Below are 16,403 nucleotides of genomic sequence, written 5' to 3' on the forward strand. Positions count from 1 at the left end.
CTCATTTATCAATAAAAAAACACATTTTTTCCTCAATGTTTCTTGAGTACAACGTTCTTTGTCTAGCTTTTTGACACATGACTGAACAAAATCCCATGGAGTAATCCATGCAATCGCCCACCCTCATGCCATGAGGACCTTGATTTCAGTCTGAAGAGTGCCGTTCTCATCATTGTGCAAATGGAGTAAGTGGAATTAGGACCATAGACGGCGAGGAAAATCAATTTCTTCAAGTTTTGAAGAAATTGACAAGCAAGCCACTCGTAGTAGCTCCCAATCAGGCTTTAGATTCTAAAATAAAAAATATAATCAAAATTTAAAAACAATATATTTCTTACACAAAATAGTAAAGGCGAAAAGAAATACATAAATTGTTGAATAAACCCCACATACTTAATACACCCCACATTTGCTTTTTCAATTAAAAATTATCTTAATATAACCCACTTACTTTCCCATAATACCCTCACACCCTACATTCTTAACATACACCTTACATTTTCTATATGCACCTCATATCTTCTATACACTCCATATTTTTCAAATCTTAAAATAATGCCGACTAAAATTTTGACAAAAGATGCCATCAGGATTTAAAGCATATGTGGATTGTTTTCAATTCCACCATTAAAACCCATGTCGTCTGTTTAATTCTTCATGTAATCCCTGTGATCCCTAAAAGATGAATACGATCATAGAAGCTTGAATAACGCATCAAAAGCAAGATTAAATAATTATCGATGTTGTCAAAATCACAAAAACAATAACTAATATGAAATCTTACCTCATGTGAAGCTTCCAAAATATCGATTTCGTATTTCATTCGTCAAAAATAATTTTTCTCAATCAACATGTTTGTTTCATTGGTTAGGGTTTTGTTTAACAATGGAGGGTTGAAGGGATTTTGATAGTTGAAAAAGATAAATAATAAGTTAAAAGTGAATTGGGCTGTATATAGAATTTTTAGGGTTTAGGGTTTAAGTTTTTGACACATGCCTAAACAAAGTCCCATGGAGTAATACATTCGATTGCCCGACCTTGATTTCAGGAGAGTGTCGAGAGTCAGCAGAATTAGGCTACCACAGACAGGGAGGAAAATCAGTTTCTTCAAGTTTTGAAGAAATTGACAAGCAAGTGCTTTAGATTCTAAAATAAACAATAAAAAATAAAAAATCTAATCAAATTTTGAAAACAATATATTTCTTACACAAAATAGTAAAAGGGAAAAGAAATATTACCGATCAAAATTCGAACACAGATAGCCAGGGTATTTATTGCCAGAAATACGGTAGCATCCTTCAGTCTGCTTTTGGCTTGCATCTGCAAAATTGCACAAAACCCATTGATCTTTTGTACGGGAATTGGAAAACGGCGCAGAATTTGGGAAAAGCATATAAACGCAGAGTTTACCTCAACCATCCAATCAATGCTTTTGTTACGATCTCCTTTGAACACTTCCAGAAGATTTAAATCTTCCTTCGCTTCCTTTTTCAATATTAGATTGCGAAGATGCAAATCTTGCAAAAAAAAGAAAACCAATTGATGGTTTGCATTCAATTAGTCCAAGAAGCCAAAAAAATCAAAATCTAGTCCTGTAAAATGTTCATGTTAAGGGCTTACCAAACACATGCTCATCAGGATCTACATGACTTTTCTTTAGTCAAAAGATTGGTGGCGACGCCGATGATGGCGTCAGGTTTGGGGGTGGACGATGTCGAAACGACGTCGTGGGTTTTGGGTTCCTGGGCGTGGAGCTGCTGGCTTCGTGGGTTGGCTCGGCTCCTGCGGCTCAGGCTGCTGGCTTGGCATGCTGGGCTCGGCGGCCTGGCGATTCGACGGCCGCTCGCTCAGTGGGAGGGGTTTTCAACGAAACCGTATTCTATATATATACATACAGATTGCTTAAGGGGAGGGATCCCATTTTTTTCAAAAAAATGGGAACACGCTCCTCATCGTTAGATTGGTTTTAATAAAATTATGTGGTTAAGATTAAAACACAGGCCACACAATTTCATTAAAGTTAAATCCAACGGTGGGGAGTGTGTCCCATTTTTTTAGAAAAATGGGGATCCCTCCCTGAAGCAATGTGTATATATAAATATATTTTTTTTCAAAATTCAAATATGCATATATAATTTAATACTGATCTATATAATTTCATACAATATCAATTCACATAATTCTACAATATTATGGATATGATGCATACATAATTTATGTAGAATCTAATTCGTAAATCGTAAAGTTGAGTCATGCATTATAGTGAATGTTCATGCTATCAGGGCTGCAAAAATATCGAGATAAAAATCGTTGTTTTATAAGAACTTGATTGCGTGATGATATTAATGAACTAGTTTGACGCAGAAAATTATTTCTTCAATTTCGGCTTTATATCTCCAAAGCTTGTATCACACTCTAAGAAAAATAAATTGAATCAATAAAAGTATATGAATACAAGAAAACCAAAATTTAATCAATTAAGAATAATTCAAACGTAATATTCCCCTTATTAAAGATGAATAATTTCCACGTCACATTTCTAAGTGGTAGAAGCGTGCGAATAACGTGTTGTGGCTTATTTTAATCTGACAATAGAGAAAGAGGGGGCATGGGAGAGAGAGTAGGAAGAGATGTGTTTGTAAGAGTGTGTAGATAATGTGTTATTTCCCCTATGCAGTGCCTTTATTTATAATAATGAGAGAGAAAAAATACAAATTATAATAGAGAAGAATAAGTAGTATAAAAAATTTAGGATTTACACAATTATTTTAAAGCAATATATTAAATAAACAAACTCATGAAGAGTTACATATGTCTTGGAGTAGAAGCTCCTGAAGAAGAGTAGGAGGCTCCTCAAACCAAACTAAATTATTGCTACTAAACAAAGCAAACTTCGCAAGACTGTGTGCAACACCATTGCATAAACGGGAGACATGAATAAACCTCACCATAGAGCAAGTAGAAGCCAGCTGCATTATATCATCTGCTATCATACCAATCGTGGATGAGTCTGAATGGATCATATTAAGAGTTGCAATGGCCTTCATGGAGTCGCTCTCCACCACGACCTGTTGAAAACCTTGCTGCTGAGCCATCTGCAAGCCATATCTCACAACATACAGCTCCAGAATCGGTATTGAGGTAACGCCTGGGAATTGCTGCTCCCAGTCCCGAATCACCATCCCCACACCACCCAGCTTGGCATGAACATTCGACGCCCCATCCGTATTAATTTTAACCCACCCGTGATTGGGGGGAGTCCACCATATATGGGGTGGGGAGACCCCCCATCCTTGTTGGTTTACTATTGGTGAAATATAGTTTTTATATTAAATTTGATTGTTTGTGGCTTTTCATATTTCAAAGCTATGTTTTGAGGACTCCATATGTATGTTTAGGATGACTTGAATGAATTAAAATATATTTTGCTTTGTACCATTGAAGTGAGTGATTCCTCTTTCCCCAATCAAATATTTAGTTTGATCGCGTGAGCGAATCCACAATTAGTGACGTGAGCAAGCTCCGTTGCCCCTGGTTGAGTAACTCCCAAGTTATCATCCACCGTCTCCCCAAAAACCCTTGGCTTGTCCTGCATCAATTGGCCTCATGAAAAGGCAGCCAACCAAGAAGAAACTCTCTGCCAAACAACCATTGGCAGAACATGAGAACCCCGCCACACTCTTGAGTTCCTTTCTTGCTAAATACCCCACATGATCATGCATGCCATTTTGAAATCCACCTCCCATCCGTTCAAGCACCTCAAGCAGCCACTCCTTAAGCAAAAAGGGGTATTCCCAGACAACCGGAGACCAAACGGAGAACTAGAACCATACCGCTCTGGCAAAAGAACAAGTAAGCAGCACATGTTCCGCAGCCTCTTCCTCTCAATGGCATACCCCACACGCCGATTCCACTCCCACACCTTTCTTTCGAAGATTCACTTTAGTTGGGAGAATGTTACACAATCATACTTAAATACAAGGTTTATAACAATTTGAATATATTTAAAATTTTTTATAAAAAAATAAAAAAACTGATAATTTTAAAATTAAAGGTTAATATTTGCCGATATTTGATTAATACCCATTTAAAAGAGTATTTATTTGATAACAAAAAATAGATCAGAAGAGGCGAGTAATCTGGAGACCGAAGTCAGAGTGTAATCTGAAGCATTCAAGCATCAAGCAATCTTGAGATAGGACATGGACAAGGGACAACAAATCTCTGGAACCATCCTCGGAGTCCGAGTCGAAACATCCAGCGACAGCGAGACAACTGAATCAGCTGCCTCTTCCTCCTGCTCCTGCTCCTGGAAGGAGATGGAAGCAGAATTGGCGAATTTGGTGAAATATAAGGTGATTTTTCCACCTCCATGATCCATCCATCTGCACATACATGATTTAAGATTTAAGATTTTAGATTCAAGGTACTCCTCTCTGTCTCTGGTCACTGGTAGCAAGCACACCTTATGATTATGGATTTGGATCCTCTCCTTAGCTCAATGTGAGAATCCTCATGATCAAGGAGCGTGGACAGTTAGATTTTCATCCAACGGTTATAATTATTATAACTGTAAAGGAACCTCCTGCTTGTAGCCTTTGAATTTTCATCCAACGGTCTACACTCTTTGATTAGGAGGATCCTCACTTGGGCTCAGGAGAGGATCCAAATTGTATAATTATTGATTTGTTCACAATTCAATAATCTCAAATTTGATATCGCATGTGTTACTGTGTCCATTAGGATTAGGCAATCTAGCAGATTTTTTTTTTTTTAAATATTATTTCTCTTCCTTTCGGAAAGTGATGGATTGACCTAATGGTTACAGCTTTCCTTTTCAATCCACTCCATCTCAGGGATAAACCCTTTCCCCTCCCTTTAATATACTTTAGAGAGGAATATCAATTAGTATTTTTTTTTTTTAATATGAATTTGAATTCTTCAATCTGTTAGCTTAATGGGTTAACATGACGCTAGTTGTTAAGATAACGGTTTAGCACAAAAATGACACGAGCACGGCAAACACGATCTATTTGCAGGTCTACTTGTGAGTCCGACGAGCATACAAGAAAGGTGATTGCTATGCCTATGTATCATAATTTTCTTAACGGTTTAGCACAAAAATGACACGAACACGGCAAACACGACTTATTTGCAGGTCTACTTGCGAGTCCAACGAGCATACAAGAAAGGTGATTGCTATGCCTATGTATCATAATTTTCGTTTATTGCTAGTCATCCCAACCCAACGTTCCCAAATTATAGTTGTAATATTCGATCTTTGTTTCTTTCAGGATGCCGTTCTCTCTCAAGTCCTAGTCCAACATAAGCACCCAATCCCAACCGGATTGGAGATGTGCGGGACCAAGAGAAAAGGACGCTGCAGCAACAACAACAATTATAAGCTGATGGATCTGGACATCAACATCCTTATAGACATCATTTTGAGACTGCGCGCAACTTCAGTTTGTTGCCTTCGAAGTGTCTCTAAGCTGTTGAAGAACATGGTTGACAATCCTGCTTTTGTTACAATGTACACGCAGTGTTTACTTACTGCTACCAACAATGCTGCTGAAGTACCTCAACTTATGCTTCTTGTTAAATCCTCACTCACTGGATGCTTTTACAACTTCAAGCCTTCGTGCTCACTGGATTACAATGTCAATGAAAACTGAGAAACCATGGAATTACATCTGAGATCTTAACCAGCCATAACAATAGGTACGATGTACATTTTGTTTTCTGCAACTTGGTCTGCTTTAAAGACATCAAGTATGGAGGTCGATGCTTCTTATTCAATCCACTTAAGGGAGAAGTTCTTATGCTCCCAACCAGTAATGTCCAAGTGCCAGCCGCACCATCTTATCGCAGAGGTCGTGCGTTCTTTGATTGGTATGCTATGGGATTTGATAATATAACAAACACCTACAAGATTCTTCGTGTCTGTGGGAAACCATTTCCCAAAAATTACAGCAATGGGAGAAACTAGCAATATAATTTCTTTTGATTTCAAGAAAGAGGAGTTCTATTGGATTCCTCATAGTCATCCGCCCTTATGAAGTAACGGTTTCTGCCTTACTTGAATTTGCTTAATCTTAGAGGATGCCTGGCCATTGGATGCTTGGTCAGATATGCATATTGACATTTGGGTGTTGAAAATTTTCAATAATGAAGAGTGGGTGAAACAATACTGCAAAAATACCGAACTTGCAAGATATCTAAGATGTTGTGAGTGTCCAATGGACAGGTGTGGTGAATGGGAGCATGGTATATTTTTCAAAGAATTGATCTCCTGCAGGAAGCCTCAGAACAACAGTACTGCAATCTTTCTTGATCTTAGAGGCAGTACCGTTTCTACAAAGCTCGTGGAGTGTCCAATGTTAGTGCAGAATTGGACTATCATCAGTTATACTGGGAGCCTGATTTCCCAAATAATTACGGCAATTTGAAGCGGAAGCAACTTGGTGTTAGTTGACTATGGCAAATTGATTGAAGCAGATGCAGGTGAGTACTGGACGGAATTAAGAGAAACTCTATTATCCCTAATGTTTTGGTTACTTTAAGAGCCCATATGGAGAAAAATGATGTTGAATAATATAAATATAATAAAGTATGAGATTATATTTTATTATCTATGTTAGCTCCTAAGTTACGGTTAGGACTTAGGAGGAAATAATATCTAGGTTTTCTTGTCCTTGTGGAATTATGTTTGCTTGTTCAGTAAGCATTTATTTATTTCCTGTTTATTTATTTATTTTCAGTTAGGATTGATGTATCCTGTTTTCTTTAAAATACCTCCGTATGGAGAAGTATAAAGTATTATGAGTTTTTGAAATTATGTCAGATACCTCGTTGAGCAAATGACACAAAATGAAAATTGAAAAGACAAAAACCAAAAACTATTTTAAGTTATTTTCACTTTCACAATTAAAACGGTCCCCTTGTTTGTGTATTTAATTATATCTACTCTGGTTACTGGTGTATGAAATGCTTATTCATTCTATGAAATGAAACTGCTCTACTTTAGAAATTACTTTTAAGGAAAATACATGGCTCCTAGAGTAGGAAATCATTCTTCATTACAAAGAAAAATAATCGAACCTGGCAACCTGAGAATTGGAGGAGTTATTTTGTAATCGGGATAAATTGGTCATTTCGAGTCAGGCTAAGGGTTACAAGAAACTGTGGTTGCTCTACCCGCCTTTGGCTAGCCCTATGCTATTAAACAAATGCTGCAGATATGATGTCGCCCTTGCGCTCTGCTTTCTCTGCTTGCTCTGCCCTCATTTCTTAAACGATTTGCTAGATTGCTCCTCCTTCTTGTCACCTCTGTTGTGCTAAATTTCAATGCTGCTGGGCAGCTTTGTTATATTCCGTGTCCAAGCAGCATACATAGGCTGACAATTTTATTGTGGTTCCCTTTACCCCAAAAGCTGGTTGCGGCTTAATAGATCCATAGCAGAACTGTAGTGCCTCTTGCTTGTCCCAAGGTATTTCATCGCCGAATATATCATTTTTCCTTGCTCTATTTGTATCCTGATGATAAATGCTTTACTGCATTAATGGAGCAGCTTAATGCCCATCTCCATCATCATTGTCCTTTTCATCTGTAACTGATTTCTTCCATTTAAGAGTTGGTGGGAAAAACAAACATCTTGGCCATCATGCTATGATAGACTGAGTACAATGATTTCTTCCACCGGTTATTTAGTTGTTCTAACTTTTAATGTATCCAAGCGAGCTCATATGTCGGTATCCAATTCTTTTTTAAGTGAACTAATGCTGCCAATTAGTATTCCGATCTAATAGTATTCTTTTTCATAACTTTTCACTTGTAATTGAAAAGTCCTAGCTTTGAATCTCGTAAATGCTAAATGACGAATTTGATACCAATTTATTCCTCAAATATATCGTTCTATAAATTCAGAATTATGATATATCTAAAGATTCATCCACCCGTGTCATCTGCAATTGTTTTACACTTAAAACAATGTTCTTTCATTTCTACTCGTCCCATGTGCAATCTGGTTACACTAAAAACAATGTTTTTAATGTCACAAAAACGTTAGTTTGACTTTCCATGTTTCTTTTGTGAATAAAAGAGTTTCAAACTCTTCCCTCACCTCTTGATAGTAATATTAAAAAAAAAAGAATAATGCTAGGAAGATTAAATTTGTAGATGAACTTTGCAAACTAAATGATATGTCACAAACATAGGCGAAGATATATGGGGACAAGAAGGGGCGGTCGCCTCTTCGTTCACTGGAAATCAGCTTTGAGAGTGAGGATCTCGCCCATCTGGTCCTCTGCACTGATATAGAAATATGTTGCGCTACTTCGCTGCTTCTATGTTTTATGCTTTGCTACTTCTTTTGCGTTTTATTTTTTTAAATACCTAGGTCAAAATGATGTTGTTTTGGTCATGGGATAAAAAAACACAGAACGACGTCGTTAATGAGGACTACGATAAGACAGTCATTATTCAAGAGTCAATTAAGTTGTTTGATAGTATGAAGGAATTGGGTAAGTAGAAAAGTTTCAAGTCTTATGAGGCTCCATTTAAGGTCATTATGTACCACAACTGTATATGATGACCAAGAGGTATCTTCATACAATGTTGATTGAGGGAAAAGAACCCAGTGGGCATACTTATATGAGTCCCTTGGTCATGCCTGCAAGGTGTTTGACAAAATAAACTACTTAACTGCCTCTCTCTTGAATTCCACGCTCAAGAGTTACTCTAGAGAGAATCGTTGGGAAGATGCCTTGTATCTCTTCCATAACATGAAATCTGAGTAAAGATGCAATGAGGTAAAGCCTGATAATTTCACCATTCTCATTGCTCTAAAGGCTTGTGCGAGATCAAAGCACTCACATATGAGAAAATCATACATGGGTTTGTTAAGATACAAGACAAGGTTGCACTCAATATGTATTGCATTTATTCCAAATGAGGAGAAATGAGTGAGGCTGTGAAAGTGTTTGACGAGTTTTTGCAACCGAATGTATTTTTATGGAGAGTGACAAAAAGAAAGGTAGAAGCTTCTACTCTTTCATATTTCGCCTCTCCCCCCGACAATTCCTAACCTCACCACTAGTTATATATAATAATAAACACGTTTATCAAAGCTTAAGTAATAATCCAATTATCAACTTTAGTTTACAAAATTTAGTCTACAAATTTACCCTAAAAAAAAACCTCAAAGGATGTTAGTGTAATTTTAACATGAGGAGTTTTTGCGAAAACATGAAAAATCTTAAGGAATGTTGGTGTAATTAATCCCATAATATTTAGGCTTGCAATCCCTACAAATAACAAAGTTTGTATCATTCGCAAGACCACCTTTTGCATAGCCCTAATACTCATCGTTGCATCTAAGAGCAAAAGAAGAGGTTTAGCATATGTTACGTTTTGTTTTGAGAGCAACTTAATAAAAGTTTTTGAAACCTAACATTCATTCATACGTTATCATATGTCGTGAGGAAGTTGTGTGCGATCTTTGCTTGTGAGGAAGTCTACCAACGTTCAACGGTGTTCATCTAAATAACACTTAAGTAAGGACGGCTAGCAATACAAAAGTTCAACATAGGTTTGTTAGTGTATGTCTCGTTGAGTTTTGTACTTTTCAGAATATTTTATTGTTCATTTCTGTTGCGTGGTACGACTGAAATCATGTTTCTCCTACATTCTATTTGATCTACCTAAGTAAAAATTGCAATCATGTACTTTTACATAACTTTTTGGTTCAATCATAAAAGAAGAAAGACTGTTATATGACATGTAAACCACATCTATGAAAAGTGTGACCTCAATTACAATTTTGAGAAATTTTGATAGATTTGTTATCTTCATAAAATTTCATTGATTTATAGAACTTTTGTGTAAATTTTGAGTGAAATTTATTACAATCTTGTATTTATTCACGAGATGCAATATAAGTAAATGATAAAATTATATTTTATTGTATAATTACGTATAATAGTATCTAGAAAACCATATTTTCCTTCTCTTCTTTTTTTTTTTTTTTTTTCCTTTTCTTTCTTTCTTTCTTTCTGCGTTCCCCAAATTCACTTTATACAAGTAATTTCTCTGAATACATGAATCGCATGTACAATTCCACTTCCTAAAAACACACATTATACTACAAGTAGATGTAGATGGTAACATCATATAAGAGCAGTTTCACCGGGAAACTGATAGGTCGGCACCCAGCCAAAAAAATGGCGGCCCGGCACCCAGGCTTTGCACTCCAGCCCAGCGGATAGGCTGGCACCCAGCCCAAGCCAGGCAAGAGACTGGCCTAGAATTGACAGACCCATGGGACGGCCTACATGACGCAGGCTGACGTTAGTCACTTTTTTTTTCTTTTTTTTGCGCTTGAAAGTGATGGCCTGAGTTCGTTGGAAAATCTGAAGAAAAAAAATGCACCGACAACATGTTTGCATCAACACAAAGGTTTCCAACACGATTTATAAGTTAGAAACCATAAGAATAGGATTGAGAACTTACCCAGGTGAAATGCAAGAGATTTCACCGATAATTGGACCTTGAACTCGTCGGAGTTTGTCTGTTTTCCTTTGTCGGAATCACATGCAGGGAATTAAGCCCTTGAATTAACCAATACAGTGATAGAAACATCACTTGGGGTTAGAGATTGAGAGCTCAAGCTCTTAGCTTCAATGGTAGGACCTCGCACCATGCACCGATGCCGCATGCAAGGCCATGGTTGGGTTCCTTGAGCTCCAGGGATTACAAAAATAATATTTTGTGTTTGATTTGTTGAAGGGCTTGAAGAGGAAGAAGAAGGAGAGCTCACAGGAGTGAGCTGGAAAAGAGAGAGAGAGAGAGAGGGAGAGAGAGGGGGAGAGAGAGAGAGAGAGAGAGAACCGGTGGGAAAAAGGGCAAAAGTGATGGAGGTGTTTGATGGATTGGGTAATGAAATAGGTTTTTAAAACCTATTAAAGTCATTATTTTAAAGGTCCAATTGGAGATGTATTTTATTTAATCATATTTTAATAAAATGCACTAGGCCATTTTTTTTCATTGGGGTCTATTACTGTTCACTGAGCGAAAAAATACGCCGATTTCTAGCGCATCTTTATCAAGGGTGGAACTGCTCTAAAGGGCATTTGGGATCCTTGTTGAGCAAATATGTAGTTCTGTATTGGTTGGGTTTCTCCGAATCGGAAAAGAAAACCTCCTTGATACTCCTACGACTGAGAAATAGATACTCCCGACGACTAAAATTTTGCCTGGTTCGCTCTTTTCTCTGTTGGGACAATGGATGTTTTGGTTGGGCTAACGCCGTTTGTGACCCTTTATTATTATTTCTTTCTTTCTTTCTTTTTCCCTGTCGACTTTCTTTTTCTTTCTTTGGTCTATTATTTTTCTTTTTCTTTAACAATTAAAATGAAAAGTAGTCACAAACTTACGGTTGCCGGTTGTCATGCAGCATGATTCATTCATAAAACAAACATTTCTTGCGCCAACAGCATAAAATGGCCCCCCAATTTATCCCCACCTAAAATCATTTTGCTGTTTTCTTAAGCAAGTGAGAGTGTGTTTAAAAGTATTTTAAACTGATTGAAATGTTTTTGATATTAGTGTTTTTTGAAATCAATCATTGGTAAAGATGCAAGTGAATTCCGAAAATGAATTTAAGTACTTTTTGCAAGCACATAATTAGTGCTTCTTCCAAGCAAAAACGTTTTTACCAAAAGCACTTTTAGTTGTTTAAAAGCACTTCTAAACGAGTCATGGGTCGGAATTCTTCTACTTCCCTCTAGAACCCATTCATCTATCTTGGACTAATATTACAGGGGAGAGTAATTAATGATTTGAATTTTAACATTCAAATTACACAGCATCAAGAACTGAGAACACTAAATTTTAACACAAGAAATTTTAATTAGTTAATTACAGATTAATTTAAGATGTACTTGGAAATCACACACACTAGCTACAAGCCTACAGTCTACAGGGTGAGTTTCAAGTCCAGAGACTCGTTGTTTCCATCATCTTGTTTTTTATCAGCAGTAGTAGCAGTATCATTACAAGAATAGAGAGAATGGAACAGTAAAGGCGTAGGTCCTCGAAACTCCACCTCTTTGGCAAAATCCCCCACCTCAAAACTTGGCACCCAATTACCTCCTCCTGCTGAATCATCATCATCCTCGCTCATTGTTTTTCTCCTCTTTTTGCTGTTTTCCGACAATACTTCATGACCATCACTGTGATCTTGTTGCGGCGGTGGCGGTGTTGCGTTTCTAAATCTTAGACGGTTACGAGCGTCGTGGTAGTTCCGAATCAACGAATAAAAGTTCTCAATCTCCATCTCCTCGCTCTCTTCATCCACCTGATCATCCTGATGTTTCCAGACCTTAATATCCACCTGATCATCGGCTCCAATCTTCTTCTTATTTTCCATGGTTGGCAACTTTTGTTGAGTCTTCTGCTTTCTAATCTTAGACTTCTTCTTATGCAGACATACATGCATATATACATATACATATATATATAGACAACAAAAATCATATACTGATGACGTAATCACGTTAGGGTCACCAAAAATCATCATCCTTATACGTGTAACGTTGTAATACGATGAATTAACAACGAGCCCCGCTGTCCGATTAGGTATAGACAACAAGGACAGAAAGACGAAATAACCCCCACCGGCCGTGACAAAACTACCCTTATTTGATGGAGATAATAGTCAAATCAGGTTGCAGGGAACAAAATGACGTCACCGGGGAAGGGACGTGGCTGTATTATATTCTCGTACTGGTTTTTTATTCGGTGGGTGGATGTCGAGCATGTCGGCTGACGCTCCAGAAGCCCGGCCTTGCGTTTCATGTTTGAAACATTGGATATTTTCTTAATACTAATTGCTGGCCCCTCATTTTTGATTGTCGGCCTTATGATTTTGACCGCCGCAATTTGCAACTGGGAAGGTATCTTTATGTAATTTATAGATATCATTAACTTTTGTTATTGCTACACCCACGCAATTAACGTTTGTTATTGTCAGCCATCAATTCTGAAGCTTGACGATGTTTGTAGAAAAGATAAAAAAAGAATAGAAGGTAGGGAGAAAAAGGAGAGAGATGAAATAAAAATAAAATGCATGGTATAAAAGATACAAGGAATAACAATCAGCTAACTCATCGTGAACAACTTACTACATCTTTACAGTGTACGGTTTTGATGAAATGAAGACACGTTTATGAGAATTTATTGAAAAATTATAGTATTTTAGATATTTTAAGTATTAGATTCTATGTTCTCCTTTTCTTGTATCTTTTTAGAAAAGTACGGTTTATGTCCCGTTCTTTTTCACGTTTTTTTCCTTTTATTATGACGGGTAAGATTTTTGTTCCTTTCCTAACTAGGTATAACTTTTTTTTCATTATTAATAAAATTTCTTCTCGTACGGCCAAGGTTTCTTTTAAAAATAGTGTTAGGTTATCTAGAGTTTCAGTAATTTTAAATAGTTTGTAATTCAATACGAAAAAAAAAAATGTTAGTCTACATGTAATCTTCGGGTGTATCGATAATCTTATTTATTTTTTCGTTAGTGAAATAATATATATACATAGTTTCATATTTCATGCAAGGACTCACATGTAAACCTGATAAACAAAAAAAAGTCTCACAGATATTCGAATTGAAATTCCTCTCACTGGCTTCTTTTTTGTGCATATAAAACCTCAACTGGATTGGATTTTCCTCAAGACGAACACAATACCCACCATCACCAACAAAACCCCAACAATCTCCCAACTGATTCTCTCTGAGCAGCAACCCATCGCCATCAATTATTCCTCCTTCACATCACCACCAATTCTAAGCAACACTTATTTTTCAACTCACTCAAACCGTTTCTCTCTTAAGATATACTAGCAGAGAGCACATACTTTGTGTGTGCGTGTATGTGTGAACAATTTCTATTAATAAGTGCATTTTTTTAATATTACACAATTACTGTTTTGTCCTCCTTATGTAAATATTGTGTATCAAAAGTGAGGGTAAAATTGGGAAAATATGATTGTCATTATCTTAAAAAAATAGGATAAAATAGGAAAAATAGGGATATGATTGTCATTTTGTCAAACTGTAGAAAATTACTACTTTGCCCTCCTTTTGTCAATAGTGTGTATCAAAAGTGAGGGAAAAATAGTAAAAAAAAGAGGAAAAAAGTTGACAATGAGATTTTTTCTTAATAATAGTATAGATTAGTATATATAAAATGTCGCTTGTATTAATAAATGTGAGAAAATATTATTAAAGGGAGAAACTTCTTAATACTTTATTGTGAATGAAGCTTAACGACTAGTTATAAAAGTACGTAAATTATGAATTCTACTTTATTGTACTTTAAAAATCATGGATCTGATGTTTTGCCAAATTATGTTTTTAAATAATTTTGCTACATTTTCGAGAGACTTTTGGCTCAAATGAAGCAAAAAAGTGTTTTTGCTACATTTTTGAAACTTTGAAAATGTGATGGGCTTTGTACCAATGAAAAATGCGATGGGCTAGACTCTGTACCCAACTAGGAAATAAATACAATGAACCACACTTCAAGCCCAATTCCTATAAACAGATAAAATATTAAAGCGCCAACCAAAAAAAAGCAAAAGAGAAGCAGTCAGGCGTAGAAAAAAATGAAGGAGACTTTGAATGGGTCGAAATCAAAATTTAACCTGTATTTTCTGCTTCAACCGTAAAGTTGTTGTGGACAACTTGATTTGATTACAAGAAAAGAGGGAGGAGGAGGAGATTTAGAGAACTTCAAAATTGTGAATTTTTGAGATTGGCAAATTTCTTAATTCGCTTTTATGGTCTTCCGAATTGGAATTGGAATTTGGAACATGAAGTTTCTCCAATTTCCCTTCTCGTCTGTCCTCCTTCTAACACGAAGGAGCAGCCTCCTTTTTCCGAAGTCAAAATTTATTTTTATACATATACTGAGGAGCAATAATAATAAATGAGGGGACAAGTAGGTTCTTTTACTGCGGAAAGAACACATGCATTATCCTAATTTTGTTTGGGCTAAGAGTCATCGCGTGTGGTTTGAAAACTTCTTTGTGCTCACCTATCTGACTTAATGATGCTCTCAATTTGATTTTATTTTATTTTCTTCTCACCTTCTTCATTATATGTTTGTTATGTTGATTTCTTTTAAATCAAATAATATTTTTATGGGAACTTTAACGAAAAGATCCATGTACTGTTCATTTTAATGAAAAACCACATTTTTACACTAAAAAGTCAATCATGATACTATTCACTTCACCCTTTATTTTGTTCTTATCGTTAAAACTCAAAGTTTTCAAGTCATTTTCATTAGTCTTCCTTATTTTTATTTCATTCAAATTAATTTGTGCAATGTGGAGAGACTTTGCATTACCTCTAATATTATTTCTTTTCGGGGAAAACTTCATAATCTTGTGCGTTGTATTGTACTACCATAAAAAAAAACATTGAATCTTATGGATGCTATTGTAGGATTTTCGAGCATATAATTGAGATTAATTTAATTCGAATAATTAAATTCGCAACAAAAATAATTAAATATACATTCCGGTTGATTGTAAATTGAGATTGCAACAAACGAAGCCAAATGAGATTTATTTACAAGATTCCTTAGCCATGTGCATGAGTACTGCCTTGTGAGATCATCCTTGTTCTTGTGTCTTTCATTTTCATGATTTGTTTTACGTTGACCTCCCTAAATGTTGAGCCTGTAGGAGTGTCATACTGATACCAACAACAAGTGATGGATTCTTTTGTTTTGTTCTTTAATTTTCTTACCGTTATCTCTCAATATATCCAAGCATGGCAAATGACTTTGTTTCTTTACATGTCATTTTTAGGCAATTGCTAGTACACGATATATTAATATCTATGTTTGTGGTGGTAGATGAGAGATGATTTTAGTAGGCTAACTAGATTCCTTTCTTTTCTTGGGTGAACTTTAGGCAGCCTGTCATGCCTGCATGCGACAATCCAGCATTCCTATGGCAGTATATGTGATGTACTTCAAATCTCTTTACTTTCGGAGCTTCTAGCGCAAGCACTTTCGTCCTCGGCCCTTATTTACTTCCAACTTTCCAAATAAGTTTCAATTTCTCTGTAGCATTTTGACACTCTGCTATCATAATGTTGGATCAGATGTGATGTTTTTCCTTGTGCACATCATCTGTCTTTGTGATGTTACTTGCTCCTCACCATTCTCAAGTGGAGTGGCTTTATATGTGATCGTGACTGCAACGAGTGGTTAACATTTGGACCTTAATTTTGAAGAGTGCAAAAAATGAATAGGAGAAACTTTAGTTTCAATGGGTTTTCAGATTAATATGTATGTATTGTATGTGTTGTGGAAAAATCACTGTTCTAA

This window comes from the organism of the source record quoted next, unplaced genomic scaffold, assembly GCF_019419815.1.
Source record: "Pyrus x bretschneideri cultivar Hongxiangsu unplaced genomic scaffold, Pyrus_bretschneideri_v1 Contig121, whole genome shotgun sequence".
NCBI classification, from domain to species: domain Eukaryota; kingdom Viridiplantae; phylum Streptophyta; class Magnoliopsida; order Rosales; family Rosaceae; genus Pyrus; species Pyrus x bretschneideri.